The following is a 9799-nucleotide window of genomic DNA, read 5'->3' as shown; positions in this document are numbered from 1 at the left end:
TCATTGTAAAACGAAAAAAAACGGCCCTTTTGTATGATTTATAGTATTCTTTTGTTTACAAATATGTGGTAAGCAAAAGATCGAACCTGTGAATTTTTCGTACACCCGAGCGTATCCTTTCTAAGGTTTTTAAATATGAAAAAACAAACCCGCCATAATAGTGACAAAACAACTAAAAAGAAGGGGAAAAAACTAAGATCTATTACTTATTTTTGTCTAAGAACTGTTCATTACTTTTAATTGATAAATAACCGTTTGAATTTTAGTTCATGGCAACTGGGGTAGGGGAGTTTGGAAAATTGCACAAACCCCTTTACAGTGGGGGGCCAGGGGGGGTCCCCGTGGGGATGACCCCCCAACCCCCGATGGAAACCCTTTTTTCGGCGAAGTTTTTTTGGCGTTTTTTAACAACAGTCTTTTCCGGAACGGAAGTGGGGGGGGGGAAGGAAAAAGGAAACGGACTGGGTCGGGAAATTTAAAAAAACTAATTGTCAAGTAGTCGTCTAAGCATACCACTTTAAATGTTTTTATGTAATTTTGTATTGAAACGCCTCATGTTATTGAACTGTAAATTGTAATTTTACAATTCTTTTCGTTTAAATTTCATAATTTGGAATGTTATATCATTTTGTTTTTTTTTGTTTAAAAAGGGGAATTACAAATCGGGGTTTAATAAATTTTTAAGAAAAACTTTACTTTATTTGGGTTAATTTACTTATTTTGAGACATTTTAATCTTACTTTAAAAAAATTCTATAGTTTTTTTTATCTTTAAAAATTTTAACATTTCTGATTTTTTCGGAAACAATTTTTTAAAATGTTTAATTGCTGGGCGACGTATTATTTTTTTAGTTTTTTTTTTCTGTACTCACTCGCATATCCAAAAATTTTTGATTAGTTTTTTCAAAAAAAACTTTAGTCAAAATATTTCCTTTTTAACATATCAAAGTCTTTTTTTTGTTATTTAAGGCGAATGCACACAAAGTACAAATAAATACAACGTACGGCTAAATAATTGGCCTCCATGGAAAACCAACATAGTGGGTTGGGCAGATGGTCCAGACCAGCCTGCGATCCGCGCAGTTGGGAGGTCCTGCGTTGCTTTTCAAAACCTATTGGAATTTGAGAAACTGTTACGAAAAGATGGATCCTGACCGACTGTGCGGATGTTGGTTTCTCATGGGGCGGGGCCCTTGATGAAAGATATGAATGGTACCCAAAAAGGGGAAAAAAAGATAAATATTAAAGGGCTTATTTCCTTTTCTCTAGAAAAGTCCAAAACCCGGGTTTTTTTTTTGTCAATGGAGGTCAGTGCATTCTTTTAATGAGCCGGGGGGATTTTGTTTGGGAATGACTGTGTGACGGGAAATGACGAAAAAATAAATGGGGTTCCGTCCATCACAAAAGAAGACCAATGCGGAATAATACCGGGGAACGGGATTTTTTTTTTTAAATATGCAAGATTTTTGGATTGGGCTGGGGAAAACCCGGCAAATTAAACGAAACCCCCTTGGAAAATTGATTTTAAAAGGTTTTTATAAAATGGAACCACCACTAATAAGTTCCACTTACAACACCCAAAAAAAGGGGGGTAAACAAAACAAAATTGGTAAATTTTCTTTTTAAAAAATACTTACATACATTTTATAAAAAAAATTTTTTCCCAAAATAAAAGAGGGTTTTTTTTTTTTCCACTCACTGTCGAACATAAACCTGACCTTTAACCTTTATTTACTGATGATATTTGCAGTTTTTTGGGGAAAGTTTCAATTTTTACCCCAAAAAATTTTTGTAAATACAAAAAGGTTCGATTTTCCAGTCAAGTCATAGTCCCCTTTTTACATATTTTTCAGGCCCTCCCTTTTGAGTTTGTTTTTAAATATAAATTTGTTTGTAAATTTTCAGAAAGGTTTTAAGCTTTATTTTGATAAGAATTGGGTTTCAATTGAGAAATAAAAAATTACAAAAAAAAATCATTTTCTGTTCGGTTTAACATATTTTAAGAAAATTTTTGGAAGATTTTGGGATTTTCCCCGATAAGGTCCTCCCAAAATTTTTTTTCAAGCTATCCTTTTAGACATTAGGGGGCATAAAAATTTTAAGAATGTGGTAGAATTTTTTTTAATTTCATGAAACCTCCCCCGGCAATCTTTTATTCAAAAGACTATATAAAATTTTTCTTTTTCTACATTCCCAAATATCTTTTGGGAAAAAAAAGGTGGCAAGTTAAAATTAAAACGTAGGGGAAAAACTAAAATTCAGGGTCATTTTTTGTTTCTTTTTAATTAATTATTTTTATCGTTTACAATGAAATTATTTGTATTTTAAAACATCCTTAAAGTAAAATTTCGTTTTTTGCCCTTTTTTTTTAATTTAAAAACTTTTATTCTTTTTGAATTCTTTGCAAAAACTCTCAAGTTTTTAATTTTGGACATTCTCGGTATCAGGGAAAAGGGGTCACAAATTATCACGTCACTTTTTGTTATTTTTAGATAAAATTGTAGTTTTTGAAAGAGGGCTTTTCAAACCCACTTTTTCACCGGGCTTGAAGTTTAACAAGGGTTTTCCTGGCCCCTTCCTGGGCTTTTTCCCCCAGGTCTGGAGACACTGTTTGCACGAAATTTAAACGTACTGTTAAAAGGCTTTTCGTTCCCTTTCGGGTTTTTTTTCGGGACGTCCCCCCGGTGGTGTTCCAGGAAATAAACTTTCGTTTTGTTCAAAAGGGGGTCGTTTTGGGGGTTAAATCAAAAATTATTAAGTTCATGCAATTTATATGAAATTGTGGACCTGGACACACCGGGGGAAGGGAAAAAATTTTTTTCTGAAACCAAAAACCCTCAAAAAAAATTATTTCTATGTTCCCCGTAAAATTTTTCATTTTCGTAAAAAATTTTTAGTTTTTTAAATAAGTAACTTTGTATAAGGTTTTTTCTGTTATTTTGGGCCCTTCAAGAGAAATTTTAGTTGGCCTTTTTTCTGAGCAACTTCTGCAAGACACTAAATAAGAAATTTGGCGGGGCAAATTCGAAGGCTTTGGTAAAGAAATGTTTTTTATGTTGAAATTTAAAGAATCCCAAAAGACCCCCCAGGCTTTTTTTTAATTTCTTTTTTATAAAAAATATTGTAACTATACTGGATTTTTTTTTCGAATTTTAAAACCAATTTATTTTCCAATAAAATGAAATATTTTTTTTTTTTTTTTAAAAAAAATTAAAATTTTTCCCTTTTTGTATTAAAAATTTAAACAATTCAAAAAAAAAACTAGGGAAAAACTAAAGTTTTTATTTATTAATTTATTTTGTTTTGTTTTTTTAAAAATTTTTTTAAAATTAGTTTAAAACATTTTTTTTTAAATTTGCAGAAATTATTTGGGGTTTTTAGGTAAAAAATTACCCCATAGATTGTATTTTCTTCTTACTTTTTAGTTAGGAATACAGAAATTTTCATTTTATCCGACCCAAAAAAAAAAAGAAGTTTTAAGGGGGGGGAACAGGTTAGGGTTTTTTGCACTTTCGCCTTGTTTGATTTTATAAAATGATTTAAAAGTTTTTATTATCACGAAAAAAATATTTCACGTTTGCACGAAATAACATCTCGTGTTCAATTTTTCTACTCCTAGCATCTCCATCCAATGAAAAACCGTGCATTCTTTTCTAGATTTCATTGTCTAACTGCTTCGCACGGACATCCATATTGTTCTTTAATCAGATATATGTATTTACTCATACTTTTTATATTGTATGATAGCGTAAGAGACTTAAAGGCCTTACCCACGCTCGCCACCATTTGGGATGAGGTGGCTCAGGGTGTAGAGACTGGAAGAGAACTGACAAACGTTTTCTTCTCGTCTGAAGCTGTCAAATACACGTAATCATCTACATTACGGAGAGACTAAAAGGAATACAAGGTTTGACTGTACATCCCTAAGGGGAGAAATACTTTAAACTTTAAAGTTTAGTGGTCGGCCGTGCGAAAAACTACTCTTTAAAGATTGGAAGTGGGTTGGAGATAAGCATGAAAAGCAGCCAAACAGACATAGATCTTAAGCGCGCATTCCTTACTGTTCTTTAAAGGCACTGACCTCCACACCGTACGACAACAACAAAAAATAGATATCAGAAAATGATTGCTTTATTTCAGAAGGTTTAGAAACCTATACTGACAGATTATAAGTTATGGAACCACCTAATAATTACTCGTAGTTAGTTTTACTATTAATTTCCATTCAAAATTGAAAAGCGTTTGTAACGGAGTAAGATTTCCGAGTAGGGCATGCTCTTATTTCTTGCTTTTTTGTTTTGATTTGGCAGATAAAGGTTAAAAACAAAACCTGATGTTCTAATATTAATAATAAGACCAAACTTCAATTTTAAATCTGGAGGTCAGAGCCTTTAATATGCTATACTATTACTCGTATGTCATTGTCTGCCTGGCCGTTACGCAACCTAATTAATTCAACAAACAATTATTTTAAAGTGTATGTTCCTGCTCGGTCACCCCCACCCCATGCCCCCAGCCCGAAGTTCTGGCTTCCTTAACATCTCATCTCACCTCTCTGAGGGTTGCACACTCTTTACTACGTATTCAAACGCTCTGTATACACTACCTTGCTGCTTTGATCACCTATATATGAAAAACAATGTACTGGAGACGAGATGTCGTGAGAAGGAGACAGGAGAAAATATGATGATAGGACACCCGTGAGAACGAGATAAGCAAGAGCTGTGACAGTCGGAGATGACAGCGCTCCATTCTATTTCGATGTAGGGCATATCTGAGGAAACTAGAGCTATCACTGCAGTGATTAATACCCCCAACGATGGAAGGCGGCGATGGTCAACAGTTTTAGTATGAGTTTGAGTTAAATTCCTTTAATTAACAAATACTGAGTGAATGTGCATCAACTTGAATAAAAGTATAAAAGAGTCATAATTCATGAATTATTTCCCTAAGAGTAAAAGCCTTATGTCATATGCTGTTGGACATCTATTTCAAGTTTTAATCATATCAATTTAGTAATAACCGTTATAGATTAAAAGTGCATCAAAACTTTCAGCTGAAATTCAACGGAAAAAGGGCACATAATTCATTAAATATCGTTTCCAGGGTTATAGAACTTCTGTCTGTCATCTGACATGGGTGATGATATGGAACAACATTTTTAGTTTGAATCAGTTCCATTTAGTAACAGGGGAAAAGTGCACTAGAAATTAAACTTGAAATTCTAAGTAAAAAGAGGGCAGTTTTTTTTTCATGAAATATTGGTGCAAGAGTTATGAGACTGTTTGATATGATGTGAGTGATGTTGAGGAATAGCTATTTTAAGTCTGAACCAAATCCGTCAAGTAATAACAGAGATAAGATGAAGTCAAAACTTTATACAAGGCGCGGACACCGACGCCGACACCGGTGCGAGTAGGACAGCTCTCCATGTATTTCGTATAGCCGCACCAAAATGAAACTCGGGATACTTTCTCGTTAGAAATAGATATAAAAACGTCGAGTCGCTATGTTTTTGGAAAGAGATATAAACGATAATTATATTTTGAACGAGGTGAAATATAAAATTGAGATACTCTGACGTAGGAGAAAGATTTCTAAAAGTAAAATGAACTCTGATTACCTATCTGAGCTTCCGTATAATCATAGATTTCTCTTTAAATTGGTGAAAATATCTTGTATCAGTGTCTTATTTTCCAATAATATAGATGATATTTTTTTTAACTCTTTTGAATTCCTTTAGGCCTACATCTCAGGAGTTTTAACAAGAAATACATCAATTGTGCAAAGTTTTTTTTTATTTGGAACAGCCCAATGATAACTAATGTCTGATCCACTAAACTTGTGTGATTTTTTATATTTCCATACATCAGATATACATATGTATTTCATTCTAAAGGTCTCCCTGAATGATAGTACCATCTTTTGGAAAAGTATGTCAATTTCACGGCCAAATATGTATTTACCAGTGAAAAAAAATCTGGTTTGAAACGATTCGTCAAAAAAATATAATAATAATAATAATAATAATAATAATAATAATAATAAAATAAAATTGAAATTTAAAATGGGTGAAATGGTGAATTTTATCATGGCAAATATACCCCCATCAAAATATTGAAAATGTGTTTCAAACAGTAATTTCTGTAAAATTTGATTTATCTAAACACTCTGTACACTTGTACTTCTTAACCTTTACCATGCTAAATATCTAAAATGGACTGGCCCGTCATTCAATTTGGGCAGTACCATTTATCATTGGAAGGGGTGTTCACTGAAAATTACTGACTACAGTAAATGAAAATAGTATTTATACTCGGACATCTTAAAACTGCATATTACATACCTCAAATCGCATAAAGTTCACAAGAGAGTTCGTTGGCACAAAATTATTCGCTGCCAGCAGGCAAAAAGTTAAATATTGTTTTATGAAGCATGTGGTTGACACAATTTATCGACTTGGCACGTGTGCAGTTTAATGTTTTTAATAAGTTTATCAGTTTAACGGATAGCCCAGATCAAATGAAACGTTAAATATATTAGGCCACCCCTATTTTCATTTACTTCATGGATTTTGCGTTAAAAGCTTCAACACCCTTCCCCATCACACCAATTACGTCTCACTAAATTTTATGGTAATTTTTACAACAAAAACTCCGATTAAGCATTTTGTACATACAGTTAAATTACAAGATATGATTACACATTAATTCCACTCTCCTTAGAGAGCTTTATGCGAACGAACTCTCCGGTGAGCTTTGTATGAACGAACTCTCCGGTGAGCTTTGTACGAACGAACTCTCCGGTGAGCTTTGTGCGAACGAACTCACTTGTGAGCTTTGTGCGAACGAACTCTCCGGTGAGCTTTGTACGAACGAACTCTCCGGTGAGCTTTGTGCTAACGAACTCTCCGGTGAGCTTTGTGCGAACGAACTCTCAGGTGAGCTTTGTACGAACGAACTCTCCGGTGAGCTTTGTGCTAACGAACTCACTTGTGAGCTTTGTGCGAACGAACTCTCCGGTGAGCTTTGTGCGAACGAACTCTCAGGTGAGCTTTGTGCGAACGAACTCTCCGGTAAGCTTTGTGCTAACGAACTCACTTGTGAGCTTTATGCGAATGAACTCTCCGGTGAGCTTTGTGCGAACAAACTCTCAGGTGAGCTTTGTACGAACGAACTCTCCGGTGAGCTTTGTGCTGACGAACTCACTTGTGAGCTTTGTGCGAACGAACTCTCCGGTGAGCTTTGTGCGAACGAACTCTCAGGAGAGCTTTGTACGAACGAACTCTCCGGTGAGCTTTGTGCTAACGAACTCACTTGTGAGCTTTATGCGAAATAAAGTTTATATTGTGCAGTTTTAAATTGTCCGAGTATAAATATAATGTTGCAACTTGTATCTCTTGTATATTTTATATTTGGCAATTTCAACGCAAACTTCAGATGCGTCTCACATTTGTGTTCTGTGTTCGTGGATTTTGATATATCTTTAAAAGTAGTACGGTGTTGTATTTCGCCCACACGTTTTCACCTCATTTCTTTTGTTTTATGTGACTTGTTGGGGCAATTAACAAAATTAATCATTCTTTATATACATGAACATTCAGAAACTGATATGGCAATCAAAAAATACTATATTTATTGAAAATGTAACATATTATTATTATTTCTTCAAGGTAGAATTCCTAGTTTCTTTTAGATAATTAATATAAATATGAATTATGTCGGGGTCGTATGAAGCAGCAGCCGCATATACTTTGAATTTGGTCCTAATATTGCCTTTTTCGAAAAACACATTTTGTTTCCTGCTTCTCATCTTTCCTTTTCTAAGGTTTTTCCAGCCCCCCCCCCCCCACACACACACCCTCTGGATCCGCACATGTGTGAAACTTTATTTTTACGAATTCTGTCCGATCTACCCCGATCGACGTTATTCCGTAATGATAGGTGACGACTATTTACGGGATATTGCCAAACATAACTGACTGACAAACATCAAGATACCTATAGTCTGTCCCACCTAATTTTGGACCTCAACTTTGGGCTGATATGAAGAAATGAAATGGGATCAACGAATATAAAACATGTTTTTGTGAACAAAAAAAACGTCACCCTCGGGAATTTCAAGGATTTTTGAAACAATCGTCTGGTTTTCCCGTGCGACTAAATTTCAGTTTCTCTATGGGAATTCGCTGTTGTTTATTTCTGGTCGCCATTGCCAAGTATTCTCTATTTTGGAGATTTTCGGGAAATTTCACGTGTTATTCCTTGGGAACGTTTCACACTTATTTTTTACACCTAGATTCTAGTTATTTTCCTCCCGTAAGAAACAGAATGGGTTTGAAATAGAATTTACAATTTAGTATACAAACGAAATTTTGAAAAATGTAAAAATAAAAAAGAGAAAAAGAACTTACTTTGCACGAAAGAATTCGGCCATTAGAATTTAAGTAAAGTAGATCTATTCAGTTATAAATTCCTTTAATCATTATATTCCATTTATCCTTAAATCCTTCCAAACGATGTCCAGTTCAATGCACAATTTTCAAAGTCAGAAGTTTTACAGTGAAAATCCATCATCCGAAAATTGATCCAGTCAATCTGGGGTAGTCTTTCGAAGAATTTCAGGCAAATAACTGAAATATGCATTTGAAACAATATCTTTAATCACAGTATTTCCTAATTGCATAATCCAGGAAGAACCTGTACGATACAAAGACATCAACTGCTTCAGCCTCCTTAGAATATAGCCTTCTACATATTTACGCCATTTTTACAATAATGTCTGCAGGCATGTTGCACTTGGTGTAAAAAAATCAACTTTTGCCAATCAGTTTGGGATTTGGTGGACTTTTTCTCTTGCTATTCCTGCGTCAGATGGTAATTTTTTAACCTTTAATGACATGCCGTTCTTGAGTTATGAAATTTAAAGCAACTGCTGGTATTGTGCGTTGCGGACACTACATACATTTATGTTATACTCATATAATCTTGTCAAAAATAGACATGTTTAACATATACCATTATTTCTAAGCTAGTCCTTGCATTTGGTAAAAGAAAAAAACAATATTTCTGTCCTTCATGAACTTTTATTTTGAAAAACGACTTATTAATTAACAACTGAATGACTGCCAAAATTTGTGTTAAAAATACATTAATAGACAGTTTTCTCTAAAATATAGTCCAGCAAGTATTATTAAATGTTATTTCATACACTTAAACTTTGATACATACTTCATCAGAAAGAGCCATTTATTTTAACGTGAGTTTGAAATGCAATGCCATATAAATAGAATACGAAAAGGTATAAAAACGTTGCGGACACTACATAATTGCATTATTGAATTCAAAAGTAATTCCATGGTTTAATGTCACTGTCAATGAGATAATTAAATAACATTGTTCACTGAAAGTTAAATAGTAAGCTTCTGTATGAAAAATTAGCCATGTTTATGATAAGTTTACCGATCAGTATGTTGGCAAAAATATTTTGTAAGGTAAACAGGCCAAAAATTTGTGATATCTTCCAAACAGCAGTGTTTATCTTTGCTATATTTGATGCATGGACATTAGAATATTTGTTTAAGAAGGACTTTTATAGATAAAACAAACTGTAACACTAAAACAAATTCCAACTTGGCATTTAAGAAAACGTTGCGGACACTACACATAATAATTAGTGTGCTTTCCTGCCAAACAAGAACGTTTTAAAAGATATTCAAGTATTAATTACATGTTTAAATCCTCAATTGCTTTGTTTTATATTAAATTGTTTGAATAGTGTAAATAGAATACAGCTAAAGC

Source organism: Mercenaria mercenaria, chromosome 7, assembly GCF_021730395.1.
Source record: "Mercenaria mercenaria strain notata chromosome 7, MADL_Memer_1, whole genome shotgun sequence".
Taxonomy (NCBI): Eukaryota; Metazoa; Mollusca; class Bivalvia; order Venerida; family Veneridae; genus Mercenaria; species Mercenaria mercenaria.
The sequence above is the reverse complement of the archived record's forward strand: the minus strand, read 5'-3'. Positions refer to the sequence as shown.